A 25,236-nucleotide genomic window follows, 5' to 3' on the forward strand; every position below is an offset into this window, starting at 1 on the left:
ATCCATAGTTTATAGGGTCGTAGTGCTATAGATATGCTATGCTGTCTCATATACACACTTTTTTTTGGGGCGGACACATATGTATTGGGGCTATTTCCCTGACATTTTAAGCCCTGAGGGTATGTTCACACGGCAGCGTCTGTTACGGCTAAAATTACGGTGCTGTTTTCAGGAGAATGGCATGTGCCGGAGTCTTTCGCTGCGTCCATTACGGACGTAATTGGAGCTGTTTTTCTATGGAGTCCATGGAAAACGGCTCCATTTACGTCTGAAGAAGTGACAGGCACTTCTTTGACGTGGGCAACTTTTTTACGCGCCGCCTTTTGACAGCGGCGCGTAAAAAAAAATGACCGTCGGCACAGAACATCGTAAGACCCATTCAAATGAATGGGCAGATGTTTGCCAACGCTTTTGAGCCGCATTTTCGGACGTAATTCAATGCTAAAACGCCCGAATTACGTCCGTAAATAGGGTGTGTGAACCCAGCCTTAGTGACGCCCCGGCTGCTAGTGCTGCATTGTTGGGTCACTTAGGAGACCCAGCGATGCAGCTGAAAGCTGCGGACCGGCGGCCATGAGAAGTTTGCGGGGGGGGGGGCCCAGTAAGATTTTTTGCATCGGGGCCCATGAGCCTTTAGCTACGCCCCTGCCTCCTAGGTAGTATTCTCAGGAATACTGCCTGTGCCATGCGCATCACAGGAAAGACAGCGGGAACTCAGGGAGTTAAATGCATGGCTTAAGTCTTGGTGTAGAGGAGAAGGCTTTGGGTTCCTAGAGCACTGGGCTGACTTTTCATTGGGGTACAAACTGTATTCTGCAGATGATTTGCATCTAAATGGAAGGGGGTCCGCTGTGCTGGGGGAGAATTCTAGCTGTGGGGGCGGAGTATTTAAACTAGGGCTGAGGAGGGAGGCCAATGTAAAAAATAAAGGGGTAGTTAGGTTAGAGAGGGGTCAGACTCTATTGGTGGGGGGAGAAACAGACTGTGGGGAGAGGACTAGACAACAGGATAAGGAGATCCTTTCATTAAAAAACAGCAATGAAAATAAAAATGCCCAAATAATGTCAAATAATCACATTTCTGATACTGAAAGTGAAACATTTAAAGTCAAGTTAAAGTGTATGTTCACAAATGCCAAAAGTCTAGCAAGCAAAATGGGGGACCTGGAGGCCTTGATACTGGAAGAAAATATAGATATAGTTGGTTTGCTGAAACATGGTTAGACTCTTCACTCGACTGGGTTGTAAATATACAGGGTTTTACACTGTTTCAGAAAGACTGGACAAATAGGAAAGGCGGTGGTGTATATCTATGTGAGACGTGATATGAAGGAACGTGTGAAAGAGACAATAGTGGGTGAAGATTGTAAGGAGGTTGAAACCTTGTGGGTGGAATTACAAAGGGAGGTGACGACTGAAAAAATTACTTTTGGTGTAAACTATAGACCCCCCCAATACAACTGAGGAGATGGAAGGTCAGCTATATAAACAGATGGAGCGGGCTGCACAGCCGGGTACAGTAGTGATAATGGGAAATTTTAATTACCGGGATATTAATTGGTGTTATGGCTCAGCTTCAACTGCAAAGGGGAGACATTTCCTCAACCTGTTGCAGGAAAATTTTATGGGCCAGTTTGTGGAAGACCCGACCAGAGGTGAAGATCTTTTGGATCTGGTCATTTCTAATAATGCAGAGCTTGTTGGGAATGTCAATGTTCGTGAAAACCTTGGTAAGGGCATGTTCAGACGTGGCGGAATTCTGCAGACACTGTCCGCATCAATGCCGCACGTAATCCGCGTTGCAGATTCTGTTGCGGCTCTGACTAAAATGGGCATTAAATTGATGCGGACTAGTCGTTGCTTATTGAAGTGAAAGTACTTCCCTTCTCTCTATCAGTGCAGGATAGAGAGAAGGGACAGCCCTTTCCCTAGTAAAAGTAAAAGAAATTCATACTTACCCGGCCGTTGTCTTGGTGACGCGTCCCTCTTTCAACATCCAGCCCGACCTCCCTGGATGACGCGGCAGTCCATGTGACCGCTACAGCCTGTGATTGGCTGCAGCCGTCACTTGGACTGAAACGTTATCCCGGGAGGCCGGACTGGAGGAAGAAGCAGGGAGTTCTCAGTAAGTAGGAACTTCTATTTTTTTTACAGGTTGATGTATATTGTGATCGGAAGTCACTGTCCAGGGTGCTGAAAAAGTTACTGCCGATCGTTTAACTCTTTCAGCACCTTGGACAGTGACTATCACCTGACGTTGCCTAGCAATGCTCCCATAATTACGGGTGCACAAACGTAGTCACCCGTAATTACGGGAGCCCCATTGACTTCTATGGGCCTGCCCGTGCCGTAATAATGGCCCGTGATTACGGGCGTTTTTACGTTAGTGTGCATGGGGCCTCAGTCTGGCTGTAGACCTAGAAATACATAGGTCCAGCCAGAATGAAGAAATGTCATGTTTGTAAAACAAATATGCTATGCAACACACATAACATCTGCAGACTTCATTGCGGAATTTTGACTCTCCATTGAAGTCAATGGAGAAATGCCGCAATGAGTCCGCAACAAGTCCGCTACACGTCTGCAACAACCAGTGTATGCTGCGGACACCAAATTCCGCACCGCAGCCTATGGTCCACGGCGGAGTTTTCCGCAATGTGTAAACGAACGTCACTAAAAAGCTGTGGAAAGCAATGGAGAAACGTGTACGCTGCGTATTTCCGCAGCGGACTGTCTGCAGCGGAATTCCAGAGCAATTCCGCCACATCTGGTCATGCCCTAACAGTGATCACAATATAGTTACAGTGAAGGAAATAAGTATTTGATCCCTTGCTGATTTTGTAAGTTTGCCCACTGTCAAAGACATGAACAGTCTAGAATTTTTAGGCTAGGTTAATTTTACCAGTAAGAGATAGATTATACATAAAAAAAAAACTGAAAATCACATTGTCAAAATTATATATATTTATTTTCATTGTGCACAGAGAAATAAGTATTTGATCCCTTTGGCAAACAAGACTTAATACTTGGTGGCAAAACCCTTGTTGGCAAGCACAGCAGTCAGACATTTTTTGTAGTTGATGATGAGGTTTGCACACATGTTAGATGGAATTTTGGCCCACTCCTCTTTGCAGATCATCTGTAAATCATTAAGATTTCGAGGCTGACGCTTGGCAACTCGGATCTTCAGCTCCCTCCATAAGTTTTCGATGGGATTAAGGTCTGGAGACTGGCTAGGCCACTCCATGACCTTAATGTGCTTCTTTTTGAGCCACTCCTTTGTTGCCTTGGCTGTATGTTTCGGGTCATTGTCGTGCTGGAAGACCCAGCCACGAGCCATTTTTAATGTCCTGGTGGAGGGAAAGAGGTTGTCACTCATGATTTGACGGTACATGGCTCCATCCATTTTTCCATTGATGCGGTGAAGTAGTCCTGTGCCCTTAGCACAGAAACACCCCCAAAACATAATGTTTCCACCTCCATGCTTGACAGTGGGGACGGTGTTCTTTGGGTCATAGGCAGCATTTCTCTTCCTCCAAACACGGCGAGTTGAGTTAATGCCAAAGAGCTCAATTTTAGTCTCATCCGACCACAGCAAATTCTCCCAATCACTCTCAGAATCATCCAGATGTTCATTTGCAAACTTCAGACAGGCCTGTACATGTGCCTTCTTGAGCAGGGGGACCTTGCGGGCACTGCAGGATTTTAATCCATTACGGCGTAATGTGTTACCAATGGTTTTCTTGGTGACTGTGGTCCCAGCTGCCTTGAGATCATTAACAAGTTCCCCCCGTGTAGTTTTCGGCTGACCTCTAACCTTCCTCAGGATCAAGGATACCCCACGAGGTGAGATTTTGCATGGAGCCCCAGATCGATGTCGATTGACAGTCATTTTGTATGTCTTCCATTTTCTTACTATTGCACCAACAGTTGTCTCCTTCTCACCCAGCGTCTTACTTATGGTTTTGTAGCCCATTCCAGCCTTGTGCAGGTCTATGATCTTGTCCCTGACATCCTTAGAAAGCTCTTTGGTCTTGCCCATGTTGTAGAGGTTAGAGTCAGACTGATTAATTGAGTCTGTGGACAGGAGTCTTTTATACAGGTGACCATTTAAGACAGCTGTCTTTAATGCAGGCACCAACTTGATTTGGAGCGTGTAACTCGTCTGGAGGAGGCTGAACTCTTAATGGTTGGTAGGGGATCAAATACTTGTTTCTCTGTGCACAATGCAAATAAATATATATAATTTTGACTATGTGATTTTCTGTTTTGTTTTTTTTTTAATATAATCTATCTCTCACTGGTAAAATTAACCTAGCCTAAAAATTCTAGACTGTTCATGTCTTTGACAGTGGGCAAACTTACAAAATCAGCAAGGGATCAAATACTTATTTCCTTCACTGTATATTTTACATATACTGTAAAAAACGAACACAGGCTGGGAGGACAATATAGACTGGGAAGAACTAATGTCAAATAATGGTACAAATGATAAATGGGAGATTTTCAAATTTACTTTGGGTAATAGTGCAAAATTTATTCCTATAGGTAACAAGTATAAACGACTAAAATTAAACCCCACATGACTTACACCTTCTGTAAAAGGGTAATACATGACAAAAAAAAGGGCATTTGAAAAATACAAATCTGAGGGTACAGCTGTAGCCTTTGTAAATTATAAAGAGCTTAATAAAATTTGTTAAAAGGTAATAAAATCAGCAAAAATACAAAATTAAAGGCGGGTGCCCAAGGATAGTAAAACAAATCCCAAAAAATTCTTCAGGTATATAAATGCAAAAAAGCCAAGGTATGAACATGTAGGACCCCTAAATATTGGTAATGGGGAGTTGGTCACAGGGGATCAAGAGAAGGCAGAGTTACTAAATGGGTTCTTCAACTCTGTATATACAACAGAAGAAAGAGCAGCTGATGTAGCTGCCAGTGCTGTTAATATATCAGTTGATATACTGAATTGTATGAATGTAGATATGGTCCAAGCTAGTGCTTTTGGACTTTGCAAAGGCATTTGACACTGTCCCCCATAGACGCCTAATGGGTAAATTAAGAACTATATGTTTAGAAAGTATTGTTTGTAATTGAATTGAGAATTGGCTCAAGGACCGTTTCCAGAGAGTTGTGGTCAATGATTCCTACTCTGAATGGTCTCCGGTTATAAGTGGTGTACCCCAAGGTTCCGTGCTGGGACTACTATTATTCATCTTATTTATTAATGATATAGAGGATGGGATTAATAGCACTATTTCTATTTTTGCAGATGACACCAAGCTTTGTAGTAATGTTCAGTCTATGGAAGATGTTCGTGAATTGCAAGCGGATGTAAACAAACTAAGTGTTTGGGCGTCCACTTGGCAAATGAGTTTTAATGTAGATAAATGTAAAGTTATGAACGTGGATATGAACAACCAGAATGCATCACATGTCCTAGGGGAAGCTACACTGGGAGAGTAACTTGTTGAGAAGGATCTGGGTGTACTTGTAAATCATAAACTAAATAACAGCATGCAATGTCAATCAGCTGCTTCAAGGGCCAGCAAGATATTTGTAATGGCAGGAAGGAGGTGAAGGGAAAGTGAGCCCTAATCTACCCACCGCCCTGTCCCTGCCTACTTGCAACGACCCGCCCTAGGCGATGGGGTACAACTGGGCGGCGGTCCCTACGCTGTCTAAGTGCACGGGAGAACAAACAGGGAACACGCAAGGGAAGGGGCAGTAGCCCACGGAACGCCGCGAGGAAACGGAGCGGTGAATGAGTAGTCCGGACCAGGATGAAGTGGAGTATACCAAAGTGAGCACGGAGAAGGAAGCAAGCCAGGGGCAAAGCAGGTTAAGCGGAACTGCAGCAAGGCAGAAGCACGGCAGAAGCAGGCTGGAGCAAGCAGCAGTGGGGCCAGGAATCCAGAAGAATTACAAGCACTGAGGAGGAGAACAAGGCAGGTAATAAAGGACAGGGGGCGGAGCTAACTCTGACTGACCAGGCCGCGATAGGCTCTCCCACTCCTAAGCCTGCCACCCTGGTTGGTGGGAGATGGTGTCAGTCGAACAGGTCTGGCCTCAGGTGTGGATTGATTAATCCCAGGAGTATACCTAGACGTAGTACCTGGCAGATCCCTAACAGTACTCCCCCTTTTATGAGGGGCCACCGGACCCTTACTAAGAGGACCCGGTTTAGTAGGGAAGAGAAGGTGGAACCTCCTGATCAATACCCCCGCGTGAACATCACGGGCAGGTACCCAAGTCCTCTCCTCCGGCCCGTATCCACTCCAATGGACCAGGTACTGGAGGGAGCCCTGGACCATCCTACTGTCCATAACCTTGGCCACCTCGAATTCCACCCCCTCAGGGGTGAGAACGGGAACAGGAGGTTTCCTCGAGGGGGACCAGGACGGGGAGCAGCGTTTAAGGAGGGAGGCATGGAAGACGTCATGTATGCGAAAGGATGGGGGCAGCTCCAGACGGAAGGATACAGGGTTGAGGACTTCAATGATCTTATAAGGTCCAATAAATCGGGGAGCAAACTTCCTGGACGGGATCTTAAGGCGCAAGTTCCTGGACGACAACCAGACCAAATCCCCGACGACAAACCGGGGGTTAGCAGAACGTCTACTATCCGCCTGAATCTTTTGTGCGCTCTGGGACGCCTCTAGGTTCTTCTGAACCTGGGCCCAGACAGTGCACAGTTCCCGATGAACATCCTCTACCTCAGGATTATTGGAACAACCAGGGGAAACGGAGGAGAACCTTGGGTTAAACCCGAAATTACAGAAAAACGGGGAGACCCCTGACGAGTTACTGACCCGGTTATTCAGGGAAAATTCAGCAAGGGGAAGGAATGAGACCCAATCGAATTGACAGTCAGAGATGAAACACCTTAAATATTGTTCCAAGGATTGGTTAGTCCTTTCCGTTTGGCCATTAGTTTCGGGATGGAAGGCGGAGGAGAAGGACAGATCAATCTCCAACTTTTTACAAAAAGCTCTCCAAAATAAGGAAACAAATTGTACCCCCCTGTCAGAAACGATATTGACTGGGGCCCCATGGAGACGCAGGATGTGTTTCACAAACAAAGAAACTAACGTCTTGGCGTTAGGTAGCTTCTTAAGGGGCACAAAAAGGCACATCTTGCTGAAGCGGTCTACTACCACCCACACCACCGACTTGCCCTGAGATGGAGGCAAATCGGTGATAAAATCCATGGAGATATGGGTCCAAGGTCTCTGGGGAATGGGCAAGGAACGTAGTAGGCCCGCAGGTCGGGACCTAGGGGTTTTGGACCTAGTGCAAACCTCACAAGTGGCGATGTAAGCCTTAACGTCTTTAGGCAACCCAGGCCACCAATAGTTTCTGGTGATGAGGTGTTTGGTGCCCAAGATGCCAGGATGACCAGTTAGAGCGGAGTCATGGTTTTCCCTGAGTACCCTTAGCCGGTATTGCAGGGGAACAAACAGTTTGTCCCCAGGGACATTCCCGGGAGCTGCACTCTGAACAGCCGCGATATCAGAAGCTAAATCAGAATCCGTGGCAGAAACGATTATACCAGGGGGTAAAATACAAGCAGGATCCTTCCCGGAAGGAGGATTGGCCATGAAACTACGTGACAGGGCATCAGCCTTAATATTCTTGGACCCAGCCCTATAGGTAACCAAGAAATTAAATCTGGTAAAGAATAGTGCCCACCGAGCTTGTCTAGGATTAAGCCTCCGGGCCGATTCTAGGAAAACCAGATTCTTGTGATCCGTAAGGACCGTTACCTGGTGTCTGGCCCCCTCCAGGAAGTGCCGCCACTCTTCAATAGCCCATTTAATGGCTAGAAGTTCGCGGTTGCCAATACCATAGTTACTCTCCGTGGGCGAAAACTTCCTAGAGAAGTAAGCACAGGGACGGAGATGGGTGAGGGAGCTGGTACCCTGGGACAAGACGGCCCCCACTCCCACCTCGGATGCGTCAACCTCCACAATTAATGGCTCCTCTTGGTTGGGCTGAATCACCACGGGGGCCGAGATAAAGCACTTCTTGAGGGTCTCAAAGGCCTGGACGGCCTCAGGGGGCCAATGGAGGACATCAGCACCCTTGCGAGTAAGGTCCGTAAGAGGCTTAGCGACGACCGAGAAGTTGGCAATAAATCTCCTGTAATAGTTGGCGAACCCTAAAAAACACTGTAACGCCTTAAAGGGAATGTGTTGCCAGAAAAACATGTTGTTTTTTTTTTTAATTAAACATTTAGTGTTTAGGTGATTAAACATTGTTCAAATTTTTTTTATTTTTTTCACGAGTCAGGAAATATTATAAATTAGATTCTAATTTATAATATTTCCCATTGCTGGTCACTAGATGGAGCTATTCCCAAAATTGCAGCATTGCAAAATTGGGTAAAAAGCCCTCGCTCTAGTGAGCTCTCAGCATCCCCCCCTCCTTTATCCTGGCTAGTGCCGGGATAAACGAGGGGTTTGAACGGTCTAACCTCCTACACTGTGTGTCGCCATTTTTTGAGTTAACACACAGTGTAGTAGGTTTACATACAGTAGTAAACGTACACAAACACGAACATACATTGAAATCTCTTACCTGCTCCTGCCGCCGCGGCTCCCTCCGACCCGTCCGCTCCGTCTGCTGCCGCTGGTCCAAGTGCACAAGTCCGGAAGCCGCGACCGGAAGTAGTAATCTTACTGTCCGGCCGCGACTTCCGGTCCACAGTAAAATGGCGCCGGACGGCGCCATTTTCAAATTGGACTGTGTGGGAGCGGCGCATGCGCAGTTCCCACACAGACGGCGTACACAGAAGTGGATGGGACGGGAGCCGTTCGCAGTCCCTATGGGACTGTGGCTGCCGTATTCCATGTCTGTATGTGTCGTTAATCGACACATACAGAAATGGAACAAAAAATGGCAGCCCCCGTAGGGAAGAAAAAGTGTAAAAATAAGAAAAAGTAAAACACAAACACACAAATAAATATAAACGTTTTTAATAAAGCACTAACATCTTTAACATATGAAAAAAAAATTTGAGATGACACTGTTCCTTTAAGGGAGGCAGGTTGGACCCATTCCGCCACAGCCTGAACCTTGGCAGGGTCCATGCGGAATTCATGAGGAGTGAGGATTTGCCCTAAAAATGGTATCTCCTGTACCCCAAAGACACATTTTTCAGTCTTAGCAAACAGATTATTCTCCCGAAGGACCTGGAGCACCTTCCTGACATGCTCCACGTGGGAGGACCAGTCCTTGGAAAACACCAGTATGTCATCAAGGTACACAACAAGAAAATTACCCAGGTAATCTCTCAGGATTTCATTAATAAAATTCTGGAAGACAGCAGGGGCATTACACAACCCAAAGGGCATGACCAGGTATTCGAAATGACCCTCGGGTGTGTTGAACGCAGTTTTCCACTCATCCCCCTCTTTGATGCGGATAAGGTTATATGCCCCCCCCCCCCCGTAGATCGAACTTAGAAAACCATTGGGCTCCCTGAACCTGATTATAAAGATCCGGAATCAAAGGAAGTGGGTACTGGTTCCTTACGGTGACCTTATTCAGGTTACGATAATCAATGCACGGCCTAAGACCACCATCCTTCTTGCCCACGAAGAAGAAGCCAGCACCTACAGGAGAAGTCGAGGGGCGAATGAAACCCTTGGCCAGGCATTCTTGGATATACACCCTCATGGCTTCACGTTCAGGACATGAAAGATTAAATATCCTACCCTTAGGAAGCTTGGCACCAGGCACCAAATCGATAGCGCAATCGTAATCTCTATGGGGGGGCAACACCTCGGAGGCCTCCTTAGAAAACACATCGGCGAAGTCCTGAACAAACTCAGGAAGCGTGTTTACCTCCTCCCGGGGAGAAATAGAGTTAACCGAAAGACATGACATCAGGCATTCACTACCCCATTTGGTGAGATCCCCAGTATTCCAATCAAATGTGGGATTATGCAACTGCAACCAGGGAAGACCTAATACCAGATCAGACGATAATCCCTGCATCACCCTTACAGAGCATTGCTCCAAATGCATGGAGCCAACCAAGAGTTCAAAAACAGGAGTATGCTGAGTAAAATAACCATTAGCAAGGGGAGTTGAGTCGATACCTACTACAGGGATAGGATAAGGTAAATCAATAAATGGCATCTTTAGAGACATAGCAAATTCCACAGACATGATATTAGCAGATGAGCCAGAATCCACGAAAGCACTGCCCGTGGCAGACCGGCCAGCGAACGAGACCTTAAAGGGAAGCAAAATTTTATTGCGTTTCACATTAATGGGAAATACCTGTGTGCCCAAGTGACCTCCCCGATGATCACTTAGGCGCGGAAGTTTTCCGGCTTTTTATTCTTGCGCCTGGGACAGGTGTTCAGAAGATGCTTGTCGTCCCCACAGTAGAAGCAGAGACCATTCATTCTGCGAAACTCCCTACGTTGTCGAGGGGACATGGAGGCCCCGAGTTGCATAGGTACCTCCGAGTCCTCCGTGGAGGGGCGAGGAGACGGGACCTCGGGGGGGATTGCAGAAAAGTCAGAGGGGAGCACATTGAAGCGTTCCAGCTGACGTTCCCTGAGACGTCGGTCAAGTCGTACTGCTAGGGCCATAACCTGGTCAAGGGAGTCAGAAGAGGGGTAGCTAACCAGCAGATCCTTCAGGGCGTCAGATAATCCTAACCTAAACTGGCACCTTAGGGCCAGATCGTTCCACCGAGAAGCTACGCACCACTTTCTAAAATCAGAACAGTATTCCTCCACCGGTCTCCTACCCTGACGTAAGGTCACCAGCTGACTCTCGGCTAAAGCAGTCCTGTCAGTCTCGTCGTAAATGAGTCCGAGGGCAGAGAAAAAACGATCAACAGAGGAAAGTTCAGGGGCGTCAGGAGCCAAGGAGAAGGCCCACTCTTGGGGCCCTTCCTGGAGTCGGGATATGATGATACCCACCCGCTGGTTCTCGGAACCTGAGGAGTGGGTTTTAGGCGGAAATACAGTCTGCAACTCTCCCGGAAGGAGAGAAACGTCTTACGGTCCCCTGAGAACCGGTCAGGTAACTTGAGGTCGGGTTCTAGAGGTGAGGTGAGGGGAACTACTAAGGCAGCGTCACCCTGGTTGACCCTCTGGGCCAGGACCTGGACCTGTAGGGAGAGGCCCTGCATCTGCTGGGTCAGGATCTCAAGGGGGTCCATGATAGCGTCAGCGTAGGAGAAATGGTAGACTAGGTATGGGCTTGTAATTATGTAATGGCAGGAAGGAAGTGAAGGGAAAGTGAGCCCTAATCTACCCACCGCCCTGTCCCTGCCTACTTGCAACGACCCGCCCTAGGCGACGGGGTACAACTGGGCGGCGGTCCCTACGCTGTCTAAGTGCACGGGAGAACAAACAGGGAACACGCAAGGGAAGGGGCAGTAGCCCACGGAACGCCGCGAGGAAACGGAGCGGTGAATTAGTAGTCCGGACCAGGATGAAGTGGAGTATACCAAAGTGAGCACGGAGAAGGAAGCAAGCCAGGGGCAAAGCAAAGCAGGTTAAGCGGAACTGCAGCAAGGCAGAAGCACGGCAGAAGCAGGCTGGAGCAAGCAGCAGTGGGGCCAGGAATCCAGAAGAATTACAAGCACTGAGGAGGAGAACAAGGCAGGTAATAAAGGACAGGGGGCGGAGCTAACTCCGACTGACCAGGCCGCGATAGGCTCTCCCACTCCTAAGCCTGCCACCCTGGTTGGTGGGAGATGGTGTCAGTCGAACAGGTCTGGCCTCAGGTGTGGATTGATTAATCCCAGGAGTATACCTAGACGTAGTACCTGGCAGATCCCTAACAATATTGTCGTGTATTAAAAGAGGAAAGGACTCGCGGGACAGGGATGTAATATTACCACTTTACAAAGCATTAGTGAGGCCTCATCTAGAATATGAAGTTCAGTTCTGGGCTCCAGTTCATAGAAAGGATGCCCTGGAGTTAGAAAATATACAAAGAAGAGCAATGAAGCTAATAAGGGGCATGGAGAATCTAAGTTATATGGAAAGATTAAAATAATTAAATCTATTTAGCCTTGAAAAAAGACGTTTATGGGGGGGTGACATTATTAACTTATATAAATATATGAATGGCATATACAAAAAATATGGTGAAATCCTGTTCATGTAAAACCCCCTCAAAATACAAGGGGTCACTCCCTCTGTCTGGAAAAAGAAAAGGTTCAACCTGCAGAGGCGACAAGCCTTCTTTACTGTGAGAACTGTGAATCTATGAAATAGTCTACCGCAGGAGCTGGTAATAGGGACTAAAAATGGCTTTAAAAAAGGATTAGATAATTTCCTAGAACAAAAAAAATGTAAGCTCTTATGTGTACAAGTTTTTACCTTCCCTTATCCCATCACTTGGTTGAACTTGATGGACATGTGTCTTTTTTCAACCGTACGAACTATGTAACCTTTTGCTCAACACAGGAGTTTTCTCAGTGTTTCTTCACTCTGTTGAAATTAACTCCTATGTAGGGTCTTCCACTTTGAAGACTCTAGGCCCTATAGAGGGGGATGTTGAGGCATCCCCATCTCCAAGGTTTGAATTATCTGACTGACTGACTCTAAATCCTTTTTTCAGAATCAGAGGAGGAAGTATATATTTTGTTTATAGATATGAAGTCCACCTCTGAACGAGAAATTTAATCCTGGCGACCACTTGCGACGTTCTCAGGTCTTGACATTTGAGACTTTTTCATGTCTCGCTTAGAATCCTGCACGAAATCCTTGATTTTAAAAAAAACAAAAAAAAATATCTTTAATAGTAGGTTTAACCCAAAAGGGGCCTTGAAAAAGTGCTTATAGCGCGAAACAGTCGTAGGCTTTTCGACATCAGACAGACCGAGATAATTTTCAGTAAATTTCTTTATTGCCACAAAAGATGAATTTCTCGAGTTTCTACCTTCTACATTAAGTTTGAGCACCCCGTGGGCAACAACTTCACAGTTGTACTCCACGTGTTTTAGCCAGTAAGGATCTTTATGCAGAGATTGTATTGTGCCTGAATCAGGGCAGTGCCTGTAGTGGCGGGGTAAGGAGACAGACAGGTGAGCCCTAATCTACCCGCCACTCAGTCCCTGCCTACTTGCAATGGCCCATCCTAAGCGACGGCGTACAACTTGGCGACGGTCCCTACGCTCACTAGTGCACGACAGACAAACAGACAAGGGTACACAGAAGCTAAGGGAAATGGGGCTGTTGCCCACGGCAACCCCGTGAGCAACAAGAATAGTGAACGAGCTGAGTCAAACCAGGAGTGGACGAGGTACAAAACGCAGAGCAGGAGAATAGTGAATGAGCCGAGTCAACCAGGAGAGGACGAGGTACCAAACGCAGAGCAGGAGAATACTCAGTCAAGCCAGGGTCAATATGAAGCAGAAGACAAGTAGTACAAGCAGCAGCAGCAAGCCAGGAAACAAGCATAGAAGAATCACATGTAGAGATGAGCGAACCGGGACAACCGAACCCGGTTTCGGTCCGAACATCGGGAAAAGTTCGGTTCGCAGCGAATCCGAACTTCACCGGGTTTGGCCGAACACGTTTTGACCGAACCCGGTCAAAAATATTATACAAATCGGCAGCCACTTGTCTCTATCAATCACTGATAGAGAAAAGAGGCTGCTAATTAAAAATAAAATAAAAAGAATTTCATACGTACCCGGTCGTTGTCTTGGTGACGAGTCCCTCTTCTTCCTCCAGTCCGACCTTCTTTCCTGACGCGGCAGCCTGTGATTGGCTACAGAGGCCGCTGCAGCCTGTGATTGGTTGCAGAGGCCGCGGCAGCCTGTGATTGGCTGCAACGGTCACATGGGCTGTAACGTCATCCAGGAATGTCGGGCCAGATGTCGAGAGGGACGCGTCACCAAGGCAACGGCCGGGAGACTGGACTGGAGGAAGCAGAAAGTTCTTGGTAAGTATGAACGTCTTTTTTTTTTTTACAGGTTACTCTATATTTTGATCGGAATTCACTGTCCAGGGGGCTGAAACAGTTACTGCCGATCAGTTAACTCTTTCAGCACCCTGGACAGTGACTATTTACTGACGTCGCCTAGCAACGCTGCCGTAATGACGGGTGCACACATGTAGCCACCCGTCATTACGGGCCCTCATGCACACGACCGTAAAAACACCCGTTATTACGGGTCGTAATTACGACCCGAAATAGCGGGCCCATAGACTTCTGTTAGCCACGGGTACGGAAGGTGCCCGTACCGTTAAAAAGATAGAACATGTTCTATTTTTTTATTTTACGGGCCGTGCTCCTATACTTTATAATGGGAGCACGGCTCGGAAAAACGACCGGCTGCCCATGGCCGGCCGTGCCCGGCCGTGCTCATCTCCTGAAATACTCTGTGCTGCCTTAAACTCTGTGAACAGGTCAGGATCCTGTTTCTTTTAAATGCTGCTGGGGAACCCGCTCGATCCACTATATAAGGCTGCGCTACAGTGCTTGGGAATAAGTGACTGGGGCAGAAGAGGATGGAGGCGCAGCCTTATATAGTGGATCGAGCGGGTTCCCCAGCAGCATTTAAAAGAAACAGGATCCTGACCTGTCCACAGAGTTTAAGGCAGCACAGAGTATTTCAGGAGATGAGCGTGCGGATCTTGTGCGGGGTGGTGACTTGCCAATCATGTGAAGGTGTTATTCAGGACAGGAGTGGAGGAGAGGTAACAGACTGAAAGCTACGTAATGGTAAGAGCAGAGTTCACAGCAGCACAGAATATTTCAGGAGAGGAGCGTGTGATTGGCTGCAGTGGCCGCGGCAGCCTGTGATTGGCTGCAGAGGCCGCGGCAGCCTGTGATTGGCTGCAGAGGCGGTCACGTGACGTGCGTGACCGCCACTACAGCCTGTGATTGGCTGCAGCGAGCGGCGACATGGATGAAACGTCATCGCTGGAGGCCGGACAGGAGGAATGTAAGTATGAACGTATTTTTTTATTTTTTTTTATTACATTAAAATTTGATTTTCCGCGCACCGAGCATGGTATTGTCAAGGTTGCTGAAAGAGTTAGTGCAGCCCATTAACTCTTTCAGCACCCTGGACAGTACCATGCTTGGCGCACGGAAATTACAGGTTCGGTCAGAACTAGTTCGGTCCGAATCGAACTTTTTCGTGAAATTCGGCGAACTAGCCGAACCAAACTTTTCATAAGTTCGCTCATCTCTAATCACAGGCAAAGGAGGAACAGGAAAGGCAGGTATAAATAGACAGTGGACGGCAGCTAGCTCTGTCTGGCCAGGCTGTGATAGGCTCTCCCACTCCTAAGCCTGCCATCCTGAGTGGTGGAAGATGGAGTCAGTATCACAGACATAGGAGCAAGTGCAGACTGATTGCCCACGGGCGTTGACACAGAAGCTGTGTCTGGCAAATCCTTTACAGTGCCAGCCTTTTTTTTCTACATTCAACTATTAATCTAAAAAATACACAAAAACCTACAAAGTTAGGGGCTAGCTCCCATAAATAGACACCACCGTGATGCCAAAACAATCTCATAGCTACAATATAAGCCTGTTAGGAAAAAAAGACAGAAGGAGGCCTAAAATCTGAAGAAATTTCAGTTTCTGGCCACGGATGAAACCAGAAGTAACTAATGACATCACTTCTGGTTGCCGAAGCTAGAAACCCTCCAACAATATGTTGCCTGCTATACCTAGCAAAATTACACAAAGTAAGAAATGTTCCTCTACAAGGAGGAACAAACGCCTAAACCTACAATCCCTAAGAAACTAAAGATCTAAGGATACATAAATAAATGTGGGACAAAATCAGAAGTGACTGTTACGTCACTTCCGGCCAGGAACACCAAGATGGTGCCAGAGTTCTACGTCCGACAAGTACAACAAGGACAGAAAAAAAACTCACTTAGGTCTAGCCTAGCTATATCTGTCAAGGGGGAGGAGGTATTCATTAGGTATTTTATTTATTCAAATTTTTCTACGTCCTGCAGGCATACAGGAGCGGAGAAACCCAAATATATATATATATATATATATATATATATATATATATATATATTTATATATATATATTGTGTATACTGTTCTTTATAACTGGGCGATTTTGTGTTATTAATTAACCTTGCTTTATTATACACCTGTGTCGTGAGTCACCGCGCACACACACTTAGTTAATAAGGCAAATATAAAGTGTAATGCAAGGGAAAAGGTAGGGTAGCTAGGCATAACCATAGTGACCCTAATAAAAGGAGGTAGTAATAGTGGGGACACTAGCCCAGTGAACCCCATCAAATACTAGCCCTTTTACACATGTGTATTTATCTTTGGAAAAGGTTTATTATCTGTGCAAATCAATTAAAGGTTGCAATGAACATGTCACTGGGAAAACATAGTCAACCATTGACATGCCTTTCTATAAACTAGCATTTCAGACAATTTATAACTCAGCAGAGAGAAAGGGAGGACAGAAGAATCAACAGTTAAGGGGGTTTTACACTGCGCAATCATCGTGCAGACGAGCATTCATATAACATTCTGTAATGACGGGGAAGGGAGACAGACAGGTGAGCCCTAATCTACCCGCCACTCAGTCCCTGCCTACTTGCAACGGCCCGTCCTAGGTGACGGCGTACAACTGGGCGATGGTCCCTATGCTCAATAAGTGCACGACAGACAAACAGACATGGGTACACAGAAGCTAAGGGAATGGCGCAGTTGCCCACGGCAACACCGTGAACAACAAGAGAAGTGAACGAGCCGAGTCAAACCAGGAGTGTACGAGGTACCAAACGCAGAGCAGGAGAGTAGTGAACGAGCCGAGTCAAACCAGGAGTGTACGAGGTACCAAACACAGAGCAGGAGAGTAGTCAGTAAGCCAGGGTCAATATGAAGCAGGGACAAATAGTTCAAGCAGCAGCAGCAGAGACAGGAAACAGGAGAATCACAGGCAAAGGAGGAGCAGGAAGTGAAGGTATAAATAGACAGAGGGCGGGAGCTAGCTCTGTCTGGCCAGGCTGTGATAGGCTCTCCCACTCAGCCTCCCAGCCTGATTGGTAGAAGGAGGGGTCACTCGATCAGACTTAGGAGCAGGTGCAGATTGACTAACCACATGTGTCGACACAGAAGCTGTGTCTGGCAGATCCTTTACACATTCGTTGCCGATAATTGCCCTGTGTAAATAGGGCAGCGATCAGCAGATGAACATGCAAATTTTTGATCATCTGCTGATCGTATCGTTTTGAAAAAAGTTAAATATTATCGTTGTCGGCAGTACATCTCCACGCGCTGCCGACATGATAATAATGTATGGGGACGATCGATCGGAGTAACGACCGCTGGTCCCCATCCATAGCTGTTTGCGACAGGAGCAAACGAGCGCCGATCAAGGATGTCTTGTTGATCAGCACTCACTGCAGCGGCAAAGTGTCGGCCGGTGTAAAAGGCCCTTTACTCAAATGTCATTACCATTATCAATAAAATAATGAAGATTGAAGAAGAACAATTCACCGCTGTTTTCATAAAATGAAGTGTTATGGATGCTTGAGTCAATTAGCAGATTCATTAACCTGTGACAGATAAAGGAATATTAATTTGTATTATAGAATAGTAAATGCAAATCCAAAAAGTGCCATAACAAAATGACTTCACCTATATTGCAGTGACCCATCCAAACGTAATTGACCAAAAACTAGTTCCTTTATCACAATGTGTTTTGCCAAAACTTTCCAATTTTCTGCTTGTATCAGTTTACATTGCATGAATGGCATGATAATTAGTTTATTCAGTTGTGAAATAAATGTATTGCTTTAGATAACCAAACATAATACATATATTTAACTTAATCCATTTAGACTATACACAACTGGCAGGTTTACTAATGCTGTCTAATATTTAGACAGGGTAAACTTAGACTGTTAATAAGCATGCTCTGTCCCAGATGTTATCCGGAACTGAACATGACTGTGGTCACTCACCACTCAGCCCTAATACCCAGCTCTATAGAACAATGACACATCCAGATGACAGGGTCATATTTGTGAATGGCTTGTGTTTCCAACTGGATGAGACATAGGTTTCGCAATCTTGAATGAAACTATTGGCACACAATGACTAGTCAAGTTGCCAGGACACATGTTTGTGCAGCAGGCTGAACTAGATAGAGGATGTGAAAGAAGTCCTCATCCTTAAGCCCTCTTGGAATCGTATCATATATAGCGACATCTCATATGTGGTTCAATCACTGACTTTACACTTGGAAAACGGCAAAAAAAAGATGATCTGTGGACAGCCAAAACAAACCTGCATCATATGTGATAGTCCTCAAAACCCTAAGAAAGGTCTAGTGTCTTTTGAAGCAGAACAAGCCAGAGATTCTCTACTAGTGACACATTTTGACACCCCACAGAGCCCATGGTAAATGAGATAAGGGATTCTGTGCTATGAAAATGGTAATGTCCCAGAACCCCTGTCTGTCATTTCCCAACATCTACAAATAGATCTGACAAGACGGAACCACCAGCTTTTCGGTCGGAGCAAACAATTGTCTCTTCTGAAGAACAAGTTATACTGACCAGGGTTGCTTGAAATTGTGGAGGAGGTCACACAGCTGTGTCTTATGTGTGCTCATTTCAACCTAAGAGCCCCAGCTCTAAAACCTGTGTTGCAGCGAGTGCCCCCAGCAAAGTGACCTTGTCATGCAATACAGATTGATTACATAGGGCCTATGCCAGCAAGAAGCGGCAATTACCACTATGCGTTCACAGGTGTGGATAAGTTCTCCAAACGGGTGAAAGATATTCAAACGGTGAAAGATTCCGTGGCTACCACAGCAAGGGTTCTGTGGCATCAAGTCCTGTCAGGTTGCCCACCGTAACGGAATCCTACCGAGTAACCCATTTCATAAGAAAAGCCATGAAAGCACTTGGTGAGAATTTGAGCTGTGCTTTGCGAGCTTTGGGCATAAAACAAAGATTTCATTAAGTCCCGGTTAGCCAGAGCTATTGGAAAAGGGATCTTCCTGGGTATATGCCCTTTTAGCCATACTGTTGGGCATCTGGGCCACTAAGACATCCAAAATGGGAATTCCTCCGTTTGACAAGAAATAAAACACCTCCCTGCTTCCCTAACTAACCTTTAACCCATTGGCGCAGAATCACGTACATGCACGGCATAGAATGCAGCCATTAGCACATTCTGCCGTGCATGTACGTGAAGGAGATCGTGTGGGCATGATCTCCGCGGGAGCTTGGCTGTGACTGACAACCGGGCTCCCGCTGTAACGGCTAGGCTTGGAGAAATCTTCAATCCCGTTCAACACCTTAAATGCTGCGGTCAATAGTGACAGCCACATTTAAGTTGTTTAACAGAGGGAGGGAGCACCCTCTGTCACCGATCGGCAGCCCACGAATAAAATCGCCAACCGCTGATGGGTTGCCATGGCAGCTGGGGGCCTGCCCTGGCTGTATGCCTATTAGGCTGTGCCAGAGGCATGGCCTAATAGATTGCCTGTCAGTTTTACACTGATAGTATACCAAAGCATTATTGCCTAAGTATACCAAAGAATTATATAAGCGATCAGAAGATCGAATGGTAAAGTCTGCAAGTGGGACTAATAAAAAATCAAAAACAGTTAAATAAAGTTTATTAAATAATAAAAAAAAGATTACAGTAAACATTAAGATAAAATTACTTTTTTTTCCATAAAAAGTGGTTTTATTTACTAGAAGTGCAAAAAAACGCAAAACACACATATATATGGTATCGCCGCGATCGTAGCAACCTGAGTAATAATGTCAAGTCATTAATTAAACTGCCGGATGAACGCAGTACAAAAAACAACGGACAGTAAATTTAATTTAAGTTAATTAATAAGTTCCATGTAGCCCGAAATTATACCAATGAAAATTAGATCTCGTCCGGCAAAAAACAAGTCTTCATATAGCGACATCAACATAAAAAAATAAAAAGTTGCGGCTCTTGAAATGCGGCGATGCAAAAAGAAATAATTTTTTTTTCAAATTGTTTTAAATGTGCAAAAGTAGTAAAACATAAAAAAAAACTATACATATTTATTATCTCCGTAATCGTACTGACCCATAGAATAAAGGTAACATGTTATGTACACCGCATAGTAAACGGCATAAATTTAAAACGCAAAAAACAATGCTGGAATAGCTGTTTTTTTCAATTCCTTCCCTAACAAAAATGAATAAAAGATAAGCAATATAATATATACAACCAAAAATTATGCAATTTAAATATTCAACTCGTCCTAAAAAAAACAAGCCCTCATGTTTATATGACTATATCAACATAAAAATAAAAAAGTGATGACTCTTAGAAGGCAGGGAGGAAAATACTGAAAAGAATGCTTGGTCCTTAAAGAGACTCTGTCACCAGATTCTCAAATCCCTATCTCCTATTGCATGTGATCGGCGCTGCAATGTAGATAACAGTAACGGGTTGTGTTTTTTTAAAATGTTAATTTTTGGCCAAGTTATGAGCAATTTTATATATATATATATGCAAATGAACTTTGAAATGGACAACTGGGCGTGTTTTTTTTTCGTATGTCCAACTGGGCGTGTATTGTGTTTGTAACAGGGTGTGTTAACTTGTTTTACTAACTGGGCATTGTGAATAGAAGTGTATGATGCTGACGAATCGGTGACCAATCAGCATCATGCACTCCTCTCCATTCATTTACACAGCAGCATAAACGTTCTTACTAGAACGATGTGCAGCCACATACACAAGTGTCCTGATAATGAATACACATGACCTCCAGCCGGGACATCATGTGTATTCAGAATCCTGACACTTCTGAATCTTTTCTGTGAGATTCCAACAAGCCACGCGTAATCTCGCGAGATTACGAGGTAAACGAGATTTCGTTTACCTTGCTGGAAATCTCACAGAAAAGAGTTAGAAGTGTCAGGATTCTGAATACACATGACGTCCCGGCTGGAGGTCATGTGTATTCATTATCAGGACACTTGTGTATGTGGCTTCACATCGTTCTAGTAAGAACGTTTATGCTGCTGTGTAAATGAATGGAGAGGAGTGCATGATGCTGATTGGTCACTGATTCGTCAGCATCATACACTTCTATTCACAACGCCCAGTTAGTAAAACAAGTAAAAACGCCCAGTTAAAAACACAATACACGCTCAGTTGGACATACGAAAAAAAAACATGTCCAGTTGTCCATTTCAAAGCTCATTTGCATATATATAACTTGGCCAAAAATGAACGTTTTTCAAAAAAACAAAACGTTACTGTTATCTACATTGCAGCGCCGATCACATGCAATAGGAGATAGGGATTTGAGAATCTGGTGACAGAGCCTCTTTAAGGCTACAATAGACCTGGTCCTTAAATGGTTAATGTCTCATCCTATAAAAAGATGCCAATGCAAGAGATGTGTTCCAATCAAATGGTTCAAAACAACCTGAAGAAGTTGCTGTCCCGTGCAGCAATATTCATGCAAAAGCTGTATCTACAGGGGGAGAGTCCCATGCTCTGTGTCGATGATCTGGTAATGGTAAAAGTTTTATGTAAGGTAGGTCCTTGGGGCACAAACTGTATGGTAGGTCCTTGGGATGCAAATATATCAGGTACTAGAAGTGAGGGGGATATCATGCTAAAAGTGCAAAGACCAATGACAACTAAAAGGAAGTCCCTTTGGAGGTAAAGAGTGCTTGGGGTCCATATCAATCAGGCAAAATTCAAGTTTCTCCAACCCAGGGATGGGTTAATGGAACAACATGGAGTAAACTGAGATTATAAATACCAAAATATTTTTTTAGCAGATAACAGAATTAGGAACTATGTCTTCAAGCCGGTACCAGATATAGGGTATTTCTATACTTAAAGATGATATCAGTAAAGATGACATTAGGAGATCCAAACGCTCGCAGTAAAATGCATGATTACAGAGGTAAAACAGTTAATATATCAATATCTGGCTCCTTTCAAAGGCTGGATTCACACGAGCATGTTCGGTCCGTAAAGGACGCAATGTATTTTGGCCGCAAGTCCCGGACCGAACACACTTTATGGACCGAACATGCTCGTGTGAATCCAGCCAAACAGTGCAAAGTTTGTAAGGTAAGATCCGTACCTGGTCAATGGTAGGTGTATGGGTTCCAGTGAGATGAGTTTGCAGCGGGGGTAGCTCAATATTACACTCCTCTAGAGAAGGTCTCAGCCATATAATATGATTTACATGATCTGTGCTTAACCCCTTAGTGATCAGCCTATTTTAGGCCTGATGACCAATCAATTTTTTTTGTTTTTCCATTGTCACATTATGGCTGGGTTCACACGACCATGTTACGTCCGTAATGTACGGAACGTATTTCGGCCGGAAGACCCGGACCGAACACACTGCAGGGGGCCGGGCTCCTAGCATCATAGTTATGTAGGACGCTAGGAGTCCCTGCCTCTGCGTGGAACTACTGTCCCGTACTGTAATCATGATTACAGTACGGGACAGTTGTCCTGCAGCGAGGCAGGGACTCCTAGCATCGTACATCACTATGATGCTAGGAGCCCGGCCCCCTGCAGTGTGTTCGGTCCGGGTCTTCCGGCCGAAATACGTTCCGTACATTACGGACGTAACATGGTCGTGTGAACCCAGCCTTAAAGAACCATAACTTTTTTATTTTTCTGTCGACATAACTGTATGAGGACTTTTTTTTGTGGGATTAGTTGTATTTTTTATTGCCACCATTTTGGAGTACATATAATTTTTTTATTAACTTTTATTAACTTTTTTTGAGGGGGAATAGAAAAAAAACAGCAATTCCGCCATTTACCGTGCGGCGTAAATAACATGTTACATTTATTCTTTGGGTCGATACGATTACGGCGAGACCACATATGTATAGGTTTTTTATGTTTTAATACTTTTGCACAATAAAAACACTTTTGAGCTGAAATAATTTGTTTTTGCATCGTTGCTTTCCAAGAGGCATAACTTTTTTATTCTTCCGTAAATTTAGTTGTGTGGGCTTGTTTTGGAGGGACAAGACATCGTTTTCATTGGTACTTTTTGGGGGTACATGGGACTTATTGATTAATTTTTATTATTACCTTTTTGGGGGCAATGGAAAAAAATAGCAATTCCGCCATAGTGTTTTTCGTTTTTGTTTTACGGTATTCACCTTGCGGTTTAAATTACAAGTTAACTTTATTGTATTGGTCATTATGGTCACGGTGATACCATATATGTGTAATTGTATTTCCTTTTTACACTATTACTAAATAAAACCTCTTTTTATTGGAAAAAATGTTTGTTTGCTTTTTAACTGTAATCTTTATTAATAATTTTTATTTAATATTTATTACTTATTTTTTGTCTCACTAGGGGACTTCGCTATGCGATCTTTAGATTGCAGATAAAATACTTTGGAATACTTAGTATACCAAAGCTTTATTGCCCGTCAGTGTAAAACTGACAGGCAATCTATTAGTACGTGCCACTGCCTTTGTTAGGCCCCCAGCTGCAATGACACCCCATCGGAGGCCCGCAATTACATTTTCAGGCTGCCGATGGGTGAGAGAGGGATCTCCCTCCCTCTGTAAATGACTTAAGTGCTGCAGCCGCTATTGACTGCAGCATTTAAGGGGTTAAACGACCGCGATCAAAGAAAACTTTGATCGCTACCATCAGACAGCCGAGTAGCTGCTCCAGCCTGCACGGGACACCCATGCAGGGCTTAGACTAGGCTTCCGTGAAAAGGCGGCGTCCTAGCCTAAGACCCCGTAGTGACGGCCGTGAAAACGCTTGTAGGTGGTCAACAAGGGGTTAAGAGAATATAAACATTGTATAGACTCAAATGTGATTCCTATTAGATCCATAAGGTGGGTGTCAAGAGACCAACAATTGAACCAATATTTGAGTACAACTACAGTACTATGTACCAGGGAGGGCATCCTGAGCCCATAAGATGCCACAGAGGTAGAGTACAGTGGTTGACACATCCTGAAGGTCATCTTTCCACTTTCTGAAGGACAGGACGGTCTAAGGGAAAGTAAATACTTTGATAGGCTGCTGCCAGTCATTAACACTCTAAATGCATGTTGTAGATTGGATTCTTACATGCTAATTACAAGAGATTTAAAATATCCCCAAGATCATTTCCACATTTATTATATACAGATCAGTGTGTTGATTTCTAAATTAAACTTTAATAAGACTAAACAGAATGACAAAAGTTGTCCTGTAAAGCTCGACGGACTGTACCTGGCAAAGGTCCCAAAGTGTACTCAGGTAAAGGAAACTCCATCTATTAGATCCTTTATGATGTCCATTATGAGACATGAGTCTATGACTTAATACTAATTCATAACCTACAACCATTGGGGACTTGATCAACAAATTATACTATCAGACACTGACCCATGGATATGGGATATAATATGTAATGCTGAGATAATCCCATAATGATGTATGGATAGATGACACCCCCATGAAAAAAATGTATCTTCCGTTTTGGTAGCATCCAAGAAGCAGGGACATTAATCTCAACATCAACAGTAGACTACATCAGGATTTGAACCCAGAAACTCCTGTGCTGTTCTTCCCTTTGAGCCATCTGAAACATTAATTAGATGTACTGCTGACTTACATGCAAGTTAATCCCCAAACATGCACACAAGTCAAGGATCCCCATTCGTAATTCCAAGCATCGTCTGGAATGGTGTAAAGTATGCCGCCGCTGTACTCTAGAGCAGTGGAAATAAGTTTTATGGAGCAATGACTCACGTTTCACTATCTGGCAGTCTGATTGATGAATTTTTGGTAGATAACAAGTGAGACCTGCCTACCGGAATGCATAGTGACTGTTGTACAATTTGTGAGAGGAGGGATAATGGTCAGGGCGAGTTTTTCTGAGTTTGGGCTATACCTCTTATTTCCAGTGAAAAGTAATGTTAATGCTACAGCCTACAAATACATTTTAGACAATTGTACGCTTCCAACTTTGTGGCAAAAGTTTGGGTAAGGCACTTACTTATTCCATCATCACTGCACCCCTGTGCACAAAGCGAGGTCAATAAAGAAACAAGTTTGGTGTGGACAAACTTGAGTAGTCTGCACAGACCCTTGACCACAATCACATCAAAGACTTTTGTGATAAATTTGGAATGGCGATGGCATGCCAGACTCTCATCCAACATCAGTGCCTGCGGGCCTACTGAAAAGTATGTACAGTATATGCACTCAATACTTGGGGTGGGCTCCTTTTGCATGAAT

This window comes from Rhinoderma darwinii, chromosome 2, assembly GCF_050947455.1.
Source record: "Rhinoderma darwinii isolate aRhiDar2 chromosome 2, aRhiDar2.hap1, whole genome shotgun sequence".
Lineage (NCBI taxonomy): Eukaryota > Metazoa > Chordata > Amphibia > Anura > Rhinodermatidae > Rhinoderma > Rhinoderma darwinii.